The 21718-nt window shown below is 38.6% G+C and overlaps 1 protein-coding gene across 1 annotated transcript in view; it reads right to left on the bottom strand.

Moving 5' to 3' along the window:
• RNF182 (ring finger protein 182) overlaps positions 1-21691 on the bottom strand; it is a 54406-nt gene extending 32715 nt beyond the window's left edge. Inside the window, exon 1 of the mRNA XM_027128402.1 lies at positions 21391-21691. The gene's annotated coding sequence lies outside the window, so the exon portion shown is untranslated. The remainder of the gene's footprint in view (positions 1-21390) is intronic.
• Between the last annotated feature and the right edge of the window lie 27 nt (positions 21692-21718).

Genomic DNA, 21718 nt, shown 5'->3' with positions numbered 1-21718 from the left:
GCCTCTGTTGTTTCTATTGAGAAGTCAGTTATTAATCTCATTATTCCTTTGTATGTGATGAATGGTTTTTCTCTTGCTGCTTTCAAGATTTAATCTTTGTCTTTGTCTTTCAACACACCAGTTCAACAGGTGTGTCTTTGTACAGATCTCTTTGTTACATCAAATTTGGGATTTTTTTGGAGTATATCTTCAAATATTTTTTTCTGCCCCCTTCTCTTTCTCCTTTCCATCAGAGTCTCCCATTACATGTATGTTGGTATACTTGATGTTATCGCAAAGGTCTATGGAGCTATTTATTAATTATTCATTAATTCATGATCTTTTTTTCTTGTTCTTCAGACCAGATAATATCACCTCATCTATCTTAATATTACTTAATCTTTATTTTGCCATCTGAAATGTAGCATTGAGCCCCTCTGCTGAATTTTTCATTTCAGTTATTGTAATTTTCAACTCTTGAGTTTCTATTTGTTCTTTAAAAAATAATATTTCTTTATTGAGGTTCTTTATTTGTTGAGTCATTATTATCATACTTTCCTGTAAGTTTTTCAACCTTTTTTTTCTCTTTAAAGTTCTGTAAATGTATTTATAGTAGTGGCTTGAGGTCTTTGCTAAACTCAATATCTGGGGGCACTCAGTTTTTATTGACTACTTTTTCCCCCCTGAGTGTAGGTCACGTTCTTGTTTGTTTGCATATCTTAACATTTTTTGGTGGAATACTGGACATTTTTAATAATATATCACAGCAACTGAGGATTGTGATTTATTTCCTCCTAAGGGTGGTGGTTGTTGTTTTATTTTGTTTGTGATTAATAATTGGCCTAAATTTGTGAAGTCCCTGCATGATGTGTAGCTGATGTCTTTGCTCAGGTTTTTTTCCTCATTGTTTATTTTTAAAGCTTGGCTTCCTAGGGATCTTTTCTGTGTCTGCATAGCTGAAGGTTCAGCCAGAGATAGAGGTTGTGCTCAAATGTCTCAAGCCAGTAAGGCTTCCACCGTCTATGGAGAGATCTGCATGTGGCCTGGGGAGTCCATTCAAAGTTCAGGGCATTTTCAAGTCTGCCCTTGTTTTTACTTCCATGGGCACTCATATCTTCTCTGTGCATGTATTCAGACTCTATTTGCTGTGAATATGTTAGTGTGTTAGACATTAGTCTCTACCATGTACACACTCAGCCTCTGGTTAACCCAGGCTACGTGGAAACTTTTTCAAGCCTCCCTTTGCTTTCTTAACTTCTGGAACACCATATCTGTGGCTTGTCTCAAACAATTGTTTTCTTAGGCTCGTGGAACTTCTGTCTCTATTAGCTTGTGACTGAGATCACCACTTTGAACAACATTGTTTCATATCAAGTGAGCTTCCTTGAACGTGGCAGCAAAGTGGCTATTTCTCACAATTGGTCCTGCCCTGGTTCAACTAGCATGCTGAAGTGGGGCATGGGGTGATGGGAGGGGCCCCAGGCAAGAGTACTACAATACTTATGTTAATCTCACCCAAAGTTCACCTTCTCAGTTTGTTGTACGCCGGAATTTCCAGAATCCTGAAATGATTGTATTTGACAGTTCTAACTGGCTTTATAGTTGCTTTGTGGGGAGAGGGTTTATCAACCTCTTCACTCCATCATGCCAAAGTGAATCTGTTCTAGTTATTGTATTTTTGAGATTTACAATCTTTATTTGATTCTTACCTTTTTTCTTTTTAAAAGATTCCAGTTCTCTGGTAAAATTCTTCACTTGTCATTTTATTCTTTTGAACATATTAGTCACAGTTCTTTTAATGTCCATGCCTGATAAGTTCAGTATTTGGATCACCAGTGCGTCACTTTGTCTTATGTCTCCCCCCACCCCCAACTCCTCTGTCCCAATTTTAGTCATTTGGTCTTGTCCCTAGCATGATATTTTTGACAGAATGTCAGACAGTGTATTTGAAAAACTTGTAGATGCTCAGAATGATGTTATCTTTCTTCAGAGTGCAGTTAGTTTTCTTCTGGAAGACGGAGTTAGGGACCGCCTGTTTTGATTCAGTCACGAATTGAAAAGATTTGATTCTGAGTTTCATTCTTTTTGAGGAATATTGTACTTTGGTTTTCTTTTATTCCTAGGGCATAGCCTTTTAGAGATCCCAACTGAAAACCTGAAGTGTTTACTGGGGTCCTCCTCCTTGGTTAGACTGAGCTCCACTTTCTTTTTCCTCAGTCCTACAAATCTACCAAAAGCTCTACTTAGTATTTTAACCTCATGTATGCCACTTTCTCTGGGTTTCTGGTGTTTCATGTTTCGCAGCTTAGGAATCTTGAAGGGAAACGTTATGTAGAATATTGGTCTTGCTCTCGGCACTTCTCTTTTCTTTGGGGTCTTGGCTCGTCCAGTCCTACTCACTTTGGTAAACCTGAACTCTAATCTTTGAGCACATACTGCAGTGAACCAAAATACTTGAGCTGCCACTTTCTTCTTGGCCTCCTGGCCCCCAATTGTGCCAAAAATTGGCAAATGCCTTGAACACTGAAGTGGCAGAGAATGTCAGGCCCACTTTAGTGCATTTCCTTTCTTTCCAGCAACTTGGTCCCTCAAGTCCTGGTTGCTTTGGTTGCTGTTTAAGAAATTAAACAGTTTTTTGCTTTTGTAAATTTTGTCCCCTCTTTCTTCATGGGATCGTTGGTCTTATACAGACTACTTCACTCTTTATGGAAGTGGAACTCCAAAAGCATTCTTAGGGTTATTACTTTATTTGATCTAAGTTGACAAAGAGATGTATGATCATGCAATTTTTTTTCCTCTAGATTAGAATCGTGGAATAATCAGGAGCCTCTTGAAGATGCACTAACTAGACAGGAAAGGCTAAAAAATCATCTTGCAAAATTTGAACTAGAGAAATTTTACTCAATATATATCAATAGCTAAGAGACTAAACTGTTTTGCCTAAACTGACCTGCAGTGTTGTTATAATTTTGGTGTCTTGAATACTTTCTTTTGAATCAGTTCTTTATTATTTCTTACGGTAAAATCACTTATAAATATATAAGGCAATTTTATAAAAAAATGATATGACTTTTAGTGTAGATCTTTATTTGTAATTTGTGGAATATTAAGAACCATGTTATTTGAGTTTATTATTTGGAAAACACAAATATTTAACTTATTACTGTCAATTTTTTTAAAAAATAATTTTTAGAAAAATGACACAGAATGCTTAATTTCTCATTTTAGTTTATTTTGAATTTAATACTTTTCATTGTATTATGGAAAGTAAAAATCTGTTTTGAAAATGGCTTTTAAAAATTATTAGGTAAGAGAGCAGTCAAGATGGCGGAGTAGAAGGACATGCTCTCACCCCCTCTTGTGAGAACACCAGAATCACAACTAGCTGCTGGACAATCATCAACAGGAAGACACTGGAACTCACCAAAAAAGATACCCCACATCCAAAGACAAAGGAGAAGCCGCAATGAGATGTTAGGAGGGGCGCAATCACAGCAAAATCAAATCCCATAACTGCTGGGTGGGTGACTCACAGACTGGAGAACACTTATATCATAGAAGTCCACCCACTGGAGTGAAGGTTCTCAGCCCCACGTCAGGCTTCCCAAGCCGGGGGTCTGGAAACGGGAGGAGGAATTCCTAGAGGATCAGACTTTGAAGGCTAGTGGGATTTGATTGCAGGACTTCGACAGGACTGGGGGAAACAGAGACTGCACTCTTGGAGGGCACACACAAAGTAGTGTGCGCGTCAGGACCCAGGGGAAGGAGCAGTGAACCCAGGGAAGACTGAACCAGACCTACCAGCTAGTGTTGGAGGGTCTCCTGCAGAGGCGGGGGTTGGCTGTGTCTCACTGCGGGGACAAGGACACTGGCAGCAGAAGTTCTGGGAAGTACTCCTTGGCGTGAGCCCTCCCAGAATCTGCCATTAGCCCCACCAAAAGCCCAGGTATGCTCCAGTGTTGGGTTGCTTCAGGCCAAACAACCAACAAGGAGGGAACCCAGCCCCAACCATCAGCAGACAAGTGGATTAAAGTTTTACTGAGCTCTGCCCACCAGAGCAACACCCAGCTCTACCCACCACCAGTCCCTCACATCAGGAGACCTGCACAAGCCTCTTAGATAGCCTCATCCACCAGAGGGATGACAGAGGAAGACGGAGGATGATGAAGACAGAAGACAGAGGATGATGAAGTTACATCCTTAAAGCAATGAAAGAAACTGACAACTGAGAATTCTACATGCAGCAAAAATATACTTTAAGAATTAAGAAAAAATAAAGTTTCAAACAAACAAAAATACAAAGAAATACTAAAGGGAGTTCTTCCAACAGAAGGCAAATAATCCCAGAGGGAACTACAGACTCACATGAAGGAATGAAAAGAAACGGTAAATATAAATGAATACTAACTGCATAAAACAGCAATAACAATATGTCATGAGGTTTTATTCATATGTGAAATTAAAATAAATGACAGCAACAGCACAGAAGGGAGCAGGGGATTTATTTAGTTGAATTATTCTCAGAGCCATGCATTGTGAGGAAAGTGGTTAAAGTAACAATTTAAATTCTCAAGTGAAGGACAGATGCTGTCCTCTCTAGGATAATGGCTAAAAGAATAACAACAGAGTATATCATTAACAAGCCAGTAGAGAAGAAAACTGAATGTTAAGTACTTGATTAGTTTAAAAATGCAAGAAAAAAAGAAAACAGATCAGATCATTATAAGACAAAGAGTAAAATGGTAAATTTAAACCTAAATATATTATCAATTACTTTAAATGTAAATGGACTATTAGATACTCCAAAGATTTGTAAGGTGAGAGAAAGAAAGCAAAATCCAACTACATGCTGCTTATAAAAGAAACAACTCAAAAATAAGTCTGAAAAGTTAAAGTATAAAAAAGGCACACCATGTAAACACTAACCAAAGGAAAGCTATACTAATATCAGACAGGCAGACTATAAGTCAAGAACCATTACTAGAACTAAAGGCATTTAATTATAATAAGAGGATCCAACACAACAAGAATATATAACAATTATACATTTGTATGTATCTAATAACATATCCTCAAAATATATTTGAAACAGCTAACAGAATTAAAAGGAGACATAAAAATTCATCATTACAGCAAGAGATTTAGCTTATCTATCTCAATAATTGACAGAATTGACAAAAAAAACCCTATGGATAGGAAGTTTGATCAATTCAATTAATAAATCTGATCTAATCTACAGATATAGAATGCTACACCAATAACTACAGAATATACTATACAGTCTATTCAAGTGTACATGTATCATTTACCAAGAGTAACCACGACCAGGCTATAAAACAAGTCTCAAAAATATCAAAAGACTAAAATCTTTACAGCATGTTATTTGGTAATAATGGGATTAAGCTAGAAATCAGTTTTAGAAGATCATTAGAATATCCCAAATAACTGAAAATTAAGCATTAAGTGTCTAAGTAACCTATAGGTCATAGAAAAAAAACTACAATGGCCATTTTAAAACTTCTTGAGCAGAAAAATTTAAATATGACATCAAAACCTATAGGATGCTATTAAAACCATGGTTTAAAGGAAAATGCAGACCTTTGAATGCATATATTAGAAAAGCAGGCTGAAAATCAATTATCTAAGTATCTTTCTCACAAAAAGTTAGAAAAATAACAGCTAATTATAGCCAAAAAATAGTAAACTTGACATAAGAAGAAATGGCAAATATGTACAGGTCTATACTTAATATAACTGTATCCATAATTTAAAACTTTACTACAAAGAAAATCCCAGTCTCAGATGGCTTCACTAATGAATTTTCTTTCAAACATTGAAGGAAGAAGTAATACCAATCTCTTCCAGAGAATTGGATGAAAAAGGGAAACACTTCACAATTGATTTTATAAGACCAGCATATCCTCGATACCAAAACAAGGCAAGTTCATTACACAAAATGAAAATTACAAGCTAATCTCTTCCCTAAACATAGATACAAAATTCTTAAGCAAAATATTAGCATTGAATCCAACAAAATTGAATCCAACAAAACAGAAAAATGATAGCACATCTGTTGGGTTTATGACAGGAATGCAAGATTGTTTTAACGTTTTTTAATATGATTACCACGTTGACAAAATAAGGGAAAAACAAATTATATGATAATCTCAATAAATGTAGAAAAAGCTTTTGAGAAAAGTCAACACATGTTCATGATTTAAATGCCTATCAAATTAGAAATAAGAGAATTTTCTTAATTTAGCAAAAAGGTTTCAACAGCACTAAGTAAATGCCTACTTTAAATATTGAAAACTTTCTCCCCTGAAATTGAGAATGAGAGTAAGACAAACATACTATCATCACTACTATTCAAAATTATAAACAATGTCCCAGCTAGTACAATGGGCAATAAAAAAAAAAAAAAGGAAAGTATAAGAACTGGACAATAAAAAATAAAACTCTTTACCACATAAAATGATCATGCACACAGAAAATCCAAATGAACCTATGGATAAACTATTAAGACTAAGAAATGAATGTAGCAAAATCCTTGGAATCGAGGTCAACACACCAAAATCTATCGTATTGCAGTAGATTTATACAGGCAACAAAAATTAGATGGTGAAATGTTAAAACATGTAATTTGCAGTAACGACGAAAAGAATACAACTTAATGAAAGATATGTAAGAACGCTACAAACAGAACTTGAAAACATTAGTTAGAGAAATTGAAGACAGCCTAGACAGACAGCTATATGAAGTTCATTGACTAGAGGGCCCAATATTGCGAAGATGTTAACTCTCCCAAATTGATCTACAAATTCAATGAAATCCTAATCCAAATCTCAGCCAGTGTCTCTTTTTTTAAGTGGACTTTCCCTGGCAGAAAAGTCTACCACTTATAGACCAATCAGCCGTGACCTAGAGGTTAATAATCAAACCATTTAAATTTACTGCAGACCAAAGAATAAACGAACCTCAGTCCAGATATAATTTTGAGTTCTAAAATGCTTTAAGCTCCTCCTAATTATGTGTCTCACTGTTGCAGTAAATATTTTTAAAGGTCTCAAACTCTTCCATCATTGTCTATAAGATATAGGGAAACCCTGTCTGTTTATATTCCCAGAGCTTAGAACTCTGCCTGACCCACAGCAGCCACTCAATAAATATTTGTTGAATGAATAGTGGTGTCTGACCTGGTCAGGAGTGTAAGGGAAGATTTCCCTAAGGAAGTAACAACTGAGCTGAAATCGGGAAAACAAGCAGGAGTTACTGAGGGAAGAAGGAAGGGAAGGACATCCACACAGAAGGAACAGCCAGTGCAAAGGCCCAGGGGCAGAAGGAAACACTGCACAAATGAGGGCTTAAAAGAAGATGCATGAGACTGGAGGTCAGAGTCCAAAAGGAAGTAATAGCTGAGAAAGATGTTAGGAGAGATCTGTTAGCTGTTTGAAGGGTATAAAGGCAATTCTCACAGAATGAGATTAATACGCCTGTCAAGTCTGAGCAAAAACAAGAGCTCTATGTAAAAAACACTACATAATTATTTCATAATAATAAAACCAAATGTGGCATATAAAAAAGATTAAAATGTATTCAATATGCAATACTTTTTTAAAAGGCATTACTACAATAAATTTAACCTAAATCCCATAATTTAATCGTCTCTATTCTTATTTTTCTATCCTGATTTCAACTGATTGCTCCAACTAAAAAACAAAAAAAACCTGCTATATGAAAGATGTTTTATAAAACACATCAACTGATGAAAATTTATTTGTAGATCTAGTTTAATAAGAAACACTGGTTCTATTCGTTGAGATATTATTGATACTATAATAAGTATGTCTGATATTTTAATGTTAAACTACTTAATAGTAATATGTGTCATTTATCTTACCTGTATAAATGCGCTATGTAAATGAAAATATTCTCTTATGAAACAAAAAATTCATGGGCTAAGCATAGGATTGACACCAGAACTATACATAATAAGAGCTTTAACAAAAAGAGTACTCTTTAAAATTTGAACTTCCTGCCTTATCCTAACAGATTTATTGATTCCCAACATTCTCCAAATCATTCATTAACAGCCCTCTCTTCAGAGGAAGAGCTAAATCTAATTACTTCCCACCTGCAGACGGATACCAGTTACGAGAACACACACTCTAATCCTGGTGCTCTGTGACTCCAATGAAATTACCATCACTTACAAAGGAGCTAAATGACAAAAACGTCTTTAAATCTACACAAATCAATTCCCAGCACTAGAAAAGGTTATGTTCAAGATAGTTATACCATCTTCCCATATCAAACTGTAATTACTACTATCCACTTCTATTATAATCTCCCCAAATTAATAATGTTGTATAGCTAATGAGAAACATAATAAATAAGCTGATAATAAATAACAATAAATACATATATTACCTCATTAAAAATTTTTTTTTGTTTTTTTTGGCAGTGCAGCACAGCTTGCAGGATCTCCGTTCCCCATCCAGGAATCGAACCCGGGCCCTCGGCGGTGAAAGCCTGGAGTCCCAACCACTGGACTGCCAAGGAATTCCCTCATTTAATCTTTTAACCCTCCAGACAGCTCACCATGATAGGTACCACTAGCGCTCCACTTTGTGGTAAGGAAGGGAACTTACTCTAGGTCACGCAGGTCACTAGGTGGCAAAGCCAGGACTCGGACCAGATCTGACCACCAGGAAGCCCATGCTCTTCATGTCTATGCAACGCAGGCACAGTGAGCCAGCAAGACAGGCCATGCACCAATGAATAACTTCCATCTTTTAGTACCTAGGCACTAACTTAATAATCTCCGATAAGTCTGTTCACTTTCTCAGGACACATGGACGCAAGCTCAAAAGGAGAAAGTTCATAAATGACACCCATACATCAGCTACAATTAATAGCAAAATTGTTTTTTAATTCATAGGTTGAGAGTGGGGATATATTTTGTATTTTCTATAGTCCTGTTCACATTTCAGTGATTATGAGATAATTAAAAGCTCTGCTAAAGCGCAAGTTTCCAACCCCTCTCCTCCCCAAAATACATTTACTTCAGTTTGAAAAAGAGATAAATCTATTAGACTTACTTGATTTTGCAGCCTCTAGCTCTTGGGACACTATGTTTTTTAAAGTGCTTGTTATTATCATTAATATTTGAATATCTGCAAGCAAACTGCTAATTCAAGCTTATAGAGAAGTGGGTTTTAGGTGTTCTCCTTTTATTTCTTAGACCTAAAGTTGCACATAAGAAATTCTAGTTCATATTTACATTGGCAAGAGTTCAAACATGATCTTCAAATGGTTTATATCCATTTTGACAAAGCCTTGAGAAGACAGACCTATACCTTTTTTTTTTTTAAGACTTCAACAAAACAGTTAACGTATAAAGGAACTATTATAAGCCCTCATCTAATAGAAAAAGTCTCTGCCGTGGAGATGCTCACGTCTCGATGATTACAGATGTCTCAAGTTCTACCACATAAGTAATTCTGATCTGTTTACCAGCACAGAGGATGGCATCTTCTGTGCTCTTCTCTGGAATCATTTAGTAAGTTACAGAGACAACCACTTGACAACACGAAGGCGTGACTATGGGAATCTAAAACTTCTGTAATATTCTCGAGTTTTTCTAAGATTGATCCCCTGTGCTGGAATCAGGCATCCGATAAAATTCTTTTATTCAGTCAAGAAATATTTATTGAACACCTACTATGTTCTAGGCATTGAAGCTGAAAATACAGCAGGAAAAAAAAACAGAGCCACTGTCTTTATGGGTTTTATACAGTAGAAGAAAGAGGAGGACAAAGAGATGTATACTTTTTGTTTGTTCGCACGATGTGCTAGGTGGTAACAGTGCTGTTGAGACAAACAGGTAAGGGGGACAGAGTTTGAGAGACAAAAAGATTACATTTTTACAGTGCTTGGGGGAAGTCACTCTGATAACACTCAAGTACAGACCTGAAAGGAACAAGGAAGTAAGTCATACAAATATCTGGCGAAAGCAGAGTCCCAGCAAAGGGGACAGCAGTGCTAAGATCTGGAGGCCAGAGCAGGCTTGGTACGTTCAGAGAACAGCAAGCCTGGAGTGCAATGAGCCAGCAGGGGGCGGGGTGGGGGCTAGCAGGGGCCAGAGCATGTGGGGAGGCCTCAGAGGCCCCTGAACTGACTTTGCCATTCATTCTAAGTGAGAAGGGAACCTGGGGGCGGGGGTTGTATTTTGTTTTCTCTTGGCATCACAGTCCTTTGAGCAAGGAAATGATTGCAGCTGATTCCAAGTTCCAAAAGATTGTTCTCATTGTTACAAAGGAAACAGACTGTAAGGTATTAAGGGCAGAGGCTGGGAAACCAATTAGAAGGTACCTGAGGTAAAACAAGAGTCATGGTAGCAGACTGTACTTACTGGGGGTGGCGGAAGTGGTGACAAATGATCAAATCTGAAGGCAAGGTCAACAAATTCACTAACGGATTCAACTTAACACATGAAGGGAAAAGGGAGAAGTCAAGGATGACTCCAAAGTTAGGGTCAAGGCCACTGAAAGAACGAAGATGCCATTTACTAAGTTGGGAAAAGCTGTGGGAGGAGCAGGTTGGGGCAGTATTGGTACAGGGACTCAGGAGTACATCCCTGGACCTGTTGAGTTTGAGATGCCTAGTTAGCCATCCAAGTCGAAATGTCAAGTGGACACATGAGCGTGAAATGAAGGGAAGAATTTTCTACTGAAGATAAGAATTTGGGATTCATCAGCAGGTAAGATGATATTAAAGCTGTGCGATAAGATGAGATACCTAGAAAACTGGGGTAGACAAAGAAAGGAAGGACTCCAAAGGCTAGATCTGAAGGCCGTGCAATGCTTAGAGAAATCTGCAGAAACCGTCAAAGGACGCTCAGCTGTAAAGCCAGTGAGATGGGCAGAGAAGCAAGAAAGAAAGGTGTCCTGGAGGCCACGTGTGATGTGCTGAATGACTGTTCAGCAAATATTCACTCCCCTTCCCTTCCCAACTGTGGATGGAGTGGCATCCCCGCCCACAGATGTCATGCCTGGCTATGTGAGTTTCTCTGGCCAACAGGAACATTAGTGGACAAGACGAAAGAAAAGGCCTTTGGTGTGCTTGTGTGGCTCGACTTCACTGTGGGACCCCAGTGATCTGCCATGACAAGAGCAGACCCTGCGTAGTCTCCTCAGCCTAAATCCCAGGACAAATACACAAGGAGCAGATTTGAACCCAGTCCACAGCCTGGAGCAGGGCCACCCAACTCAGCCCAACCTAGATCAGTTGAAACGCAGCCTACCTAGGAGACCTATGAACGAAAAATTAAACGTGAGCTACTGAGTTTTAGGGTGGTTTGTAATGCAGCATGACTAAAGCACCAGCGAATGCATACACCAAGTGAAGGAAGGCTTTCAAGAAGAAGGCATTGATCAACTCTCAGATGCTACTGAAAGGCTGGGTAAGATGAAGATTGCGAACTGATTCCGGATTTGGCAAGGTCACTTTGAAGCACTTTCAGTGGAATGGTGGGTGTGCACATCTAACTGGGATAGATCCAAGGATGCGAGGAGAGAAGAAGCAAAGATCAACTCTTACAGGACATTCTGCTATAAAGGAGAGCAAAGAAATGGTGTTGAAGCTGAAGAAAAATGTAGGGGTTAAGGAAGTATTGTGTTTGTGGAGGTATTTAAGGTGAGCTTAAATTATTAAAGTTTATAAGGCTTCCCTGGTGGCGCAGTGCTTGGGAGTCCGCCTGCCGATGCAGGGGACGCGGGTTCGTGCCCCGGTCCAGGAAGATCCCACATGCCGCGGAGCCGCTGGGCCTGTGAGCCATGGCCACTGGGCCTGCGTGTCTGGAGCCTGTGCTCCGCAACGGGAGAGGCCACAACAGTGAGAGGCCCGCGTACCGCAAAAAAAAAAAAAAAAAAAAAGTTTATAGTATTACAGTATATAAACTGATGGAAATTATCCAATAGTGGGGGAAACTGATGATAGAGAAAAAGACCATTATCTGTGAGTGGGCAAGAGGGGAAGGTACACAACACACAAGTGGAGGAGGAGGGTTTAGAAAGGAGCCCAGCCACTTGGGGTCCCTCGGGGAGATGGTAGTAGGTGTGCGTTCAGAAGCAGGTGAGACTGAAGACGCAGTGGTAGAAGCCTGTGCAAGTTCTCCAGAAGCAAGGTCATCGGCAGAGGGCAAGGAGGCAAGAGGGGGCACATGTTTGAGGGGAGAGAAGAAGATGAGAGATGGTTGTTGAGGATGGCAGGATAGTGAGCAGACAGGGAAAAGGAGGAGGGTTGCCAGAATCAGCCACTTGGGCTCACATTGAAGTCTTAACATTTCTCTCTACGTGGCAAACCACGTACGATGAAACAGTGCATCTCCTTTGAAACTACTACTGCTGTAAATGAACAAATGAGAAAACTGAGAAACCAGTTGTAAAAGTAGAAAAGAGTTGAAATTGGGCTTTAATGAAATGACACTAAAATGCCTTTCAAGCCAATTGGATGCCATTAAAATTACTGTGAGCTGGAGAAATGAAGAACCCAACTGAGTAGAAGAAGATATCTGAAACAGCAGTGGGGCTTAGCCTGGAGCGGACAGAAAAATTAGGTGAGAAGCAAATCTGAATCCAGTTTGGGGCTGCACTCGTCAATATGGTAGCCACAAACCACATCTGGCTACTGAGCATGTGAAATACGGCTAGTGCAACTATGGAAAAGAAATTTTAATTTTATTTAATTTTAATTAATTTAAATTTAGAAATTGAAGCAATGTCCAATATTTTTCCATCAATGACAACTTTACCATTTGCGCAGGACTACACTTCATTGTAACTGGTGGAAATTTCGCATCTAAATTGAGAAATTGTGTAAGTGTAAAATACATGCCAGACTTCATGAAACAATTAAAAAGCATGTCAAAAATCTTGTTAGTAATTTTTTATATTGTTACATGTTGAAATTACAATGATATTTTGCACATGTTGGGTTAAGTAAAATCTCTTATTAAAATCACTTTTTACTTTTTTAATATGGCTACCTGAAACTTAAAATGACATATTGGACAGCACTGGTCTAAGGATTAAAACACCAGTACTATCTGAAGAGCACAATTTGGAGTCACCTGTTGTCATGGTGACTACAAAAGAGGGTGAAGCCTGTCATTCAAGGTCACAGGAAGAATTATCCAGGATGTATGTAGCCCAAGTGCAGCATCTAAGCCTTAAATCTATGATCAATAAGGAGCCATGTTTTAATGAAAAACAGTCAAGCAGTAACTCGAAATCAATGTGGAATGGTACGATAACGAAAGTTCACCTAAGACAGTACCTCCAGCTTACCCGAGATAATAAACTTCTTTCCAATGGGTAAGTGCCTTTCCAATCTAGAGAAGGTTTAGAGTGTATAGACATGATGAAGAAAATCAGACTCACGTTAATACTTTTTAGAAAAGTTTAGAAATATGTTTTATATTAATTGGAACAGTTTGTACATAATTATTATGTTTTTAATGTTTAAAAGAATCTGACATTAACTGACAGATTAGCCCCGTGATTCTCGTTTAAAATGTGTGCTATATTTAGGCATATGATTTATTTAGGATTTGGCTATGTCTATAAAATATTAATTTTGTAAGTGATGGAACAGTCAAAGGAACTTGAGCTAAGTATTTGGAAAGGTTTCACTCATGTGAGTCGTACCTTTGCCCACTAAGCATCTGATTTGTTTAAAAAGAAAATCAACTATATGAAATTTATATACACAATTGAAAATGTTTAAGGGTTGAAATTTAACTAAGTTTATCAATGAGACTGACAGTTTAAGGCGCTCAATCTGTTCGATTTGAACTAAAGTTTCATCGAAGAAAAAGTGAAGGTGATGGCTCACATTTACCAGTTCTATAAGCAGAATAAGAAGATAAGTAAGTTGGAACTTAGAGGCCTAAAGGAAACTCGATTTTTATTTTTACCTGTAAAAACATCAAATATCAGTTGTTCTTTCTGTAGACAAAACGTACTCTTAATTGCTAATAATTAAGACTTTACACGTATTTATTCGCTTAATCCTCACAACCCAATGAAGTAAGTAAATATTCTCCCCATTTCACAGTCAAGAAATGATGACACAGCACGATGAAGCAGCTGCCCCAAGGTCATGCAGCTAGATGGTAGGACAGCCAGCATTCAAATACAGGCCACCTGGCTTCAAAATGCATGCTTTTAACCACTGTGCTTTACTGACTCTCAGATTGCCCTTGAACCTGAAAAAAGGCTCACATCGACAAAAATAACTAATTGTTCAAAAAAGTGAGCTTTTACATGCTGTTAAGATTTTAACTAAAAGTCTCTCATCCCTCTTTTTTCCCAGTAGCTACCAAGAAAGGTCTGCAGTAGGAATTCCAGGAAAAAACCATGATGTACAAAAGGGAGTGACCCAAATGAGAACAGTTTTCAAGGCTTCTGACTTCATTCTGATCCCCATACTCCAGGCCTCCAGATTCCTAAGACAAGGAACTCTCCCGCAGTGACAGAGAACATATTGCTCCGACCCTCAGAGAAGTCCAGCCTGAGGGATGTGACATTTATTGAGTTACTTTTCATTGCATTTCTTTTCATCCTGTAACACCTCATATGGCCCTTTTGGGGGTTAATTCTGAATCCAGGGCACAGTACCAAATAAAACAAATTCAGGAGAGAGAAGATAATTCCTTTTCATTTTGTTTTTAATTCTAAAAATAGGTTTCAGGGGAAACGTTCTCCCCCTCCTTCTACACCAAAACCCCACCTACAGTCTGCATCAATGAACATAAACAAGGACATATGGTTTTGGTTACCTCCTGAGAACCATCTCCCCTCTCGAAATTGACCACACCCACCATCCTGAATCTGCCCCACCAGGCAGTCCTCAACTGCACTCTTTCCAAAACATACATAGTCAAAAAGCATCTTCACTGCAGCAGGAAGGCCTTCTTTGTTGGCTGGTAATTAACAAAGCAATCATAGTCAACTTCAGATTGTGATTTATCACGCAAATCATGTTTTTAAATGTACCAACTCTGTGCGATCTTGGATAAGCTATTTATTAGCATTTTACACATGAGGAAACAAGAGTTATTGTGAAGTTCAGAAAGATATTTTGTGTAGCATACTTAATAGACTAATGATAGCTATTACAATATTTATTATTAAAAGAACCTACAGAACTATATTTCATTACTTGCTTTTATGGACACCTGTCTCTTATTTAATCTTACTTTTCATACAGCTTAAATAAGAAAAGCCCCCTGAAATTAAAACACTTAATCACTCTTCTATGGAGACAGTGAGAACATGAGCTTATAAAGGGGAGAGAGGTTAGAAGGTAAAATACTAAAAGCATTATAAAGACAAACGTAAATGATTTTTAAAGATCCATTTTTTGCTCTCTTTGACTAGAATAATCGAAAGTTTATGCATAACTGCTCGTATAAAATTAAGCTAGCTAGTGTTTTTTATGCTTTTTACATATAACCTTTTAAGAAAAGACCTTCAGGAACCCAAATAATTTGAAAATGAAATTGTGGTATTTGATTTCTAATGTTGTACTTCAAACAACTAAAAGCTCAAAGTAATTTTATAGTGCCCTAATGATACCTTTTGAAACTTGGATAACTGAAGTAATACTACTCTAAGAAATTTGAGTCACTTTCCTAAGACCCTAAAATTGACATTTTTAAGGCCCTCAATACTGACTTTGGAACTAGATTTAAAAATAATAATTTAATATCACATAAAAAATCTTTTAAGTATTCAAATAAGAAAAGCACATTTGCACCTATCTTATCTTTGGAAATGAGTAAGTTCTTGTTCTTAAGAAGTTTACAGTCTAGCACAAAAAACAGATACATGTATTTTCCAACAACATGCTAAATTGTTAAAAAAAAAAAATGGTATACACAGAGTTCTTTTGGAAGAGAATGAGTAAGAAGGGAGTATCACCTGGTCCTCAGGACAGGTTAGAGCTACTGAGAAAAGAACAGGTGAGCTTATAGCACAGGGAATTATAACTTATATTGGAGTATAATCTGCAAAAATACAGAATCACTATGCTGTCTTCCTGAAACTAATATAATATTTTAAATCAACTGTACTTCAATTTTTTTAAAAGGTGAGCCTAGACTGATGATAGTCTACATAAGGCAATAAAAAATAGACACATATAAAAGATATATTTACACGTATATAGCAAGGCTAACACCATAGGGAATATATATTCTTTCAATATATGAATACAAATAAGAAGTGAAAGAACAACTACCTTCAAAAGTATCTTTTGTATAAATTAGCTTATTCTAGTTCTTTAAAGTATAGAACACACTGGCATATGTCACAATACACTATGAAGAAATGATTCTCGTTTTATGACTTTAGGTTTTGTTTCTTTTCATTAAAATAAGAAAAAAGCCCAAGTGCCTTTATTTCAGTGAATTAAAAAGCAAAGCTTGCTGCATTCCTTGACATAAAGAAGCCAGGAATCTGGTACATTTTGTGTATCTGTAGGTTAATATAACAGAGAAAGATCACATCAGTTTCCTCCTTCTGAAAATGGGGAATCACAGTAGTACCTACTTCGTAGAGCTCTTAAGAGGATTAAATAAATTAATATTTGTAAAGTGTTTAGAACACAGCTTCTATTAGGAAGCGCTAGCAAGGGTTTGATTGATAGAAAAAAGATGGAACTGCAATCATACTAACCAGGGTCAGAGGAAACTATATGAAACAAGACGAAATGCCAGATAAGACCACACAGAAACCTTTCATTAGAGGTTTACCATTCAAGAGTCTGAGTAAGCATCTATTCTTCAATACAACTATGCCTGACACGACACGTAGTGATAAAATTGTGTAAAACGCCATGTCTCCCTTGAACGACTTTGGTTATCATAGAGGGAAGACAGTTCATAATGGACTGATGCTCAGAGCAACAATTTCTCGTTTGAACACACCAAATATGTGGGACAAACACATAGTTTTATTTTATAGCTCCATTACTGTCTTGATTATCTAACTGTTCTCCCTGACCAATTAGATTATATAATATATCTGCGTCGAAAATCTTTATTCTTATGCCCTAATTTGTGGTTCATAATATTCAAAGTGCACTTGCACCACAATTCAGGGGAGTCACTTTTTACTCAGTTGGGAGAAAAAGCGGGGCTAAGTGACGAGAACCGCATCTCTGTTGCAGGAGTCTCTGGAAACCATGTAAACAGCCCGTGGGGAGTTGCTTCAGGAACTTGAACCATAAGGTGCTGAAGAGATGATCAGTGCCATCCATCTTCTTCCTCCCCTCCCCTTCACTCCAAGCCAGGCGGGGTCTCAGTGTGTATTAATCTCCCTTTCTAACACTTTTTAACTCACTGAAGCCTCCACTTTGAGGTTCTTTGGCTTTCATTTCAACTGATGATGAGGTAAAGAAGCAGAGATCTAGATCCAGGCAGTTAGGGAAATGAGCACTGGGTCACCTAACAGGATCCCAAATTTTCCTATCCACCACACAACCTCTGAACATGTCTGAAATGTGAAATTAAGGATTATAACATGTGTTGTGGGTTTTTTTTTAATTACACACCATTATAAACTAAGTTTCTAATATTTTTCTGATTGAATAAGAAATTAACCAAATCATATTTTCTAAAAGCCCTGGGGATATAAAATTACTTAAATAGCATTAAGAATTAACTGGTAACTTTTCCCCATAAGAAAAGGAAGGCTGAAAACTAGGCCAATGGAGAATATTTGGGTATTGTATGTAATGAGTTACACATACAATAAAAGAATAATCATAATAGTTGGAAAACAAGTAAGTCCTCAACCATAAGAGCTCAGGTGACTTTATCAAGTGATATGGAATAAAGAGAAGGAAACCCATGATAAACATTTGCTGACTGATGTCCAAAACTATATAATTGCTACAAAGAACTGGCACATATGGAAATCAATCACTGACCTCGAACTATGTTTATAACACTCCAATTCTGTGCTAGACTGTATAAATATGTGTTTCCCATTTTGTAAAGTGGTTTATAAAATGGCTTAAGAGAGCTTATCCTCATTTTAACTGAGGGCACAAAAAAAATGAAGTATGGGCCCACAAATGTTTTTCAGCCTCCGTCAATCTCTGCTAATAATTCATGGCACAAAACACCCCTTCATATCACCACCAGCATGGATTTCCCATGCCTTTTCTCAGCACAGTGGTTATAATCAATACCCACCACGCACAGCAGGTCAGTTGACAATACCTTACATTTATAGCATTTTTTCCTCGAGGTCACGGGGCTAACATTATTCTCCCCAGCCACAAATCCAAACCTAAGTGTTTTGGTAATGAAGAAATCATTTTTAAAAAAAACTATCACTTTTTCAGAAATGTGCTTTTACAAATGCTACAACACATTGTACAACATGCTGAATTACCAAGCAGTCATCACATTACCACAGTGCTAGAAATTGCTAGAGAACACTGACCCAGAAACAGCCAACAAAGGCTTCTGTGGCCTAATACTGTCTATGCAGGCTCATACGGTTACAAACAAATGACTTTCAATGGCACAAGTACAAGGTTAACCCTACTTAAACAAGAACATGCCTTGGCTCTTTTTATGTCTTTGGACCTACTTGGTAAGTCAAGTTACATACTTCTTCAGGTAGAACCATGGCTGTGGTTTTAATTATCAGACCAAATTTTACAACGTAAACCAAAAATTAGGACCAGGTTTTTTTTTTTAATCATTAAATTAAGACTTTATAAAACTATGACTTTCCAAAATTATAAAATAATTTTACAAAATTAAGACTTTTCTAATTTTAAGACTCTGAAGCCTAGAATCGCAGAAGACTCCTATTACTGTGAATGAGCGAGAGTGACAACTGGTATTCTACACCTGAGGATGCTGTGTGCTGTTCCCTACTTCCACCAGGTGGCCAGTCTCAACCATGGACGTACACCACACTCCCATTTGCATTTCCTAAGAAGGTACTGTGGATATCACAGCACTTTTTGCTTTCGTTATTTGGTTATGCACCTACCTCATGATGCTAGTAACATATATAAGCATGCCAAATTGTTGTTTTTCACTTCACTGACAAAAGCTTCATCTCCTGCTTCAGAGCCTGTGTAAATAAACCACCAGAACAAGCGGGGCTTGCAATACATGCCTGTTTATTGCTGATGTTTACTGACTTTAGTTTTTTGGCAGAAAGCGATACGGCTTTAAAGATGCCAAACTGTCTTGAATCCTGTGCCTTGTGTGAGCTAGCAGCAAAGGCAAAACATGAGTCCTTATTGTGCTGAACTAACATTGGCTATCTCCTTTCTTCAGAACACAAACTAAGTGCCACAGGCTAGAACTCATAGTGAGGGGCCCATGTGGCTGAAAAGCAGGTCCAGAATACTTTCACTTGAATGTTGGATTTGCTAACAGGGATGTGAATAAAGCTGTACTCTTGGTGCCTTAGAAAGAACACAAAAATGATTATTTTTGTTACAAAACATGAAACTATATTCTGTCTATATAACAGGACCAGGATTCAATATCCTGGTTGCCTTTCATGCTTAAATGAGAAAATACTTATTTTTCTCTCCTGGTTATCTTCTGAAAACAGATAGACTTCATTTTAATCAATGTCCCATTTCATTACCATCATCAAAGAGTATTTAGCAGAATATCTGTGAATCACTCTACAGGTAAAATTCAGTTGAACAACAAACCCAATTGTGAAATAATCTGCAAATTGTTGCTGCAACTCAATTCTTTAGTTTCCAATACAATCTTCTAATGAAGTGACATGACTTAAAATTACTAGCAAAGGGCTTCCCTGGTGGCGCAGTGATTAAGAATCCACCTGCCAATGCAGGGGACACGGGTTCGATCCCTGGTCCGGGAAGATCCCACATGCCGTGGAGCAACTAAACCCGTGCGCCACAACTACTGAGCCTGCGCTCTAGAGCCCCCGAGCCACAACTACTGAGCTCGCGTGCCACACTGCTGAAGCCCGCGTGCCTAGAGCCCGTGCTCCACAACAAGAGAAGCCACTGCAGTGAGAAGCCTTTGCACCACAACGAAGAGTAGCCCTCGCTTGCTGTAACTAGAGAAAGCCCGCTCGCAGCAACGAAGACCCAACGCAGCCAAAAATAATAAATAAATTTTAAAAATTTTTTAATTACTAGCAAATATGAACAGACTTAGAAACCTAGTAATCAGCTAGCTAACAGGTGTTGAAATTCCAAAAGAGGGAAGAGGAATATCACTTTATGTCTAACACCTCAAGTAGCTTTAACATCCGTAATTCTAATCAACTTAACTGCAATTCAAAATGATCACTGCCAATGATTTCTTCTCGTTAACTACCTTTTAGCAAAAATATAATTTCTTGCTTTCCATATAATGTTCTCTAACTGACCTCTTCCAATTTATAAATTATTTTACTAAGTTGGGTACACAGTTTAATAAGTTGAATTATCTTCCAGTTATCGATGTGACATTTCTCCTCAATTTAAAAAATATTAACAAATACATTATTTCCTTCTGAATTGATCAGCTATATTTCTAAAAATGAAAACTGTTTTCCGTCTTTCACATGAGTACATCTAAGATGATCTAAGTAGCTACAAAACAGTCTTCACAATCCTATTTTTAATCCATTCTTTGTGTCTGCAACAAACTAAATATCACGAAATGATGGCGAGGCTTGGGGCCGTTGAGAAAAGAGGAGGTTACCCATAACTTGAGCAATTCCCCATCCAGTACCCGAATGCCCTTAGCAACGCCATCGAAACCCTCTGCATCACACTCATAAACAGATGCAAACACCGCCCAGATACCTGCCCTCAGAGGTGCTTTGGTTTGCACCTGGTTCACACATAGAAACGCAAGGCATTTTCCAGTTCCTTAAAGCACGAACACAATACCTTCCAGAAACAGCAGCAATGACATCGGTACCAAGTATCTAATCTACAAAGTATTGATCCTATTAACGCTGGTATTGCTGGATGGGAAAACCGGGCTACCTTTCCCATTTAGTTACACCTTCCAAAGATAAAGGCGGTTATGTTCAAAATCCAAACGAACTTCAGAAGCACCTCAAAATGCTCCCGTCCCAGGCATGGAAGCCTGGGCTCACTTTTCAGAGACCGTTTTTAAAAAAAGTCTCGTTTGTTCCCTTGGAGACCTTAGCATCATCCCGTCCTCAAAGAGAATCAACTAGGAAACATGAAAGTCCAGAGGTAAATATTTTCATATCTTTTTTTTTCTTTCTATAAGCCTCGATAACACGCCGAGAGGGAGAGGGAGAGAGAGGAGGGAGAGAGAGAAAGGATAACGCAGGCAGGTACCACCCCCGCCTCTCCTCACAGCCTCACCCGTGCGCCGGGCCGTCTCCGGGCAGCTCCACGCCCCGTACGCCGTCGAGCCGGGACTGGCAGGGCCGTCGCGCCGGGAGGAGGCTCGGGCCCTGCGCCGACCGCGAAGTTTGCCGCCCGCCGCCGCCGCCGTGCCCCGGGCGCCTCCGAGGTTGCGGGGCGGCCGGGGAGACCGTCACCGGTGGGGACGCGCCCCTCGGGGACTCCGGTGCAGCCGGGCCCCGGCGCCCGCTCCCCGCAGCGGGCGGACGGACCCCCACCCCCGGCGCCCGGCCGGAGCCCTCCGCGCGTCGGGCGCGCTCGCCTTGGCGGCGGCGGCGGGCGGCAA

Source organism: Aethalodelphis obliquidens, unplaced genomic scaffold (genome assembly GCF_003676395.1).
Source record: "Aethalodelphis obliquidens isolate GAN/ISIS:26980383/991018 unplaced genomic scaffold, ASM367639v1 scaffold34, whole genome shotgun sequence".
Classification (NCBI taxonomy): domain Eukaryota; kingdom Metazoa; phylum Chordata; class Mammalia; order Artiodactyla; family Delphinidae; genus Aethalodelphis; species Aethalodelphis obliquidens.
This window is presented reverse-complemented; position numbering and strand designations above follow the sequence as displayed.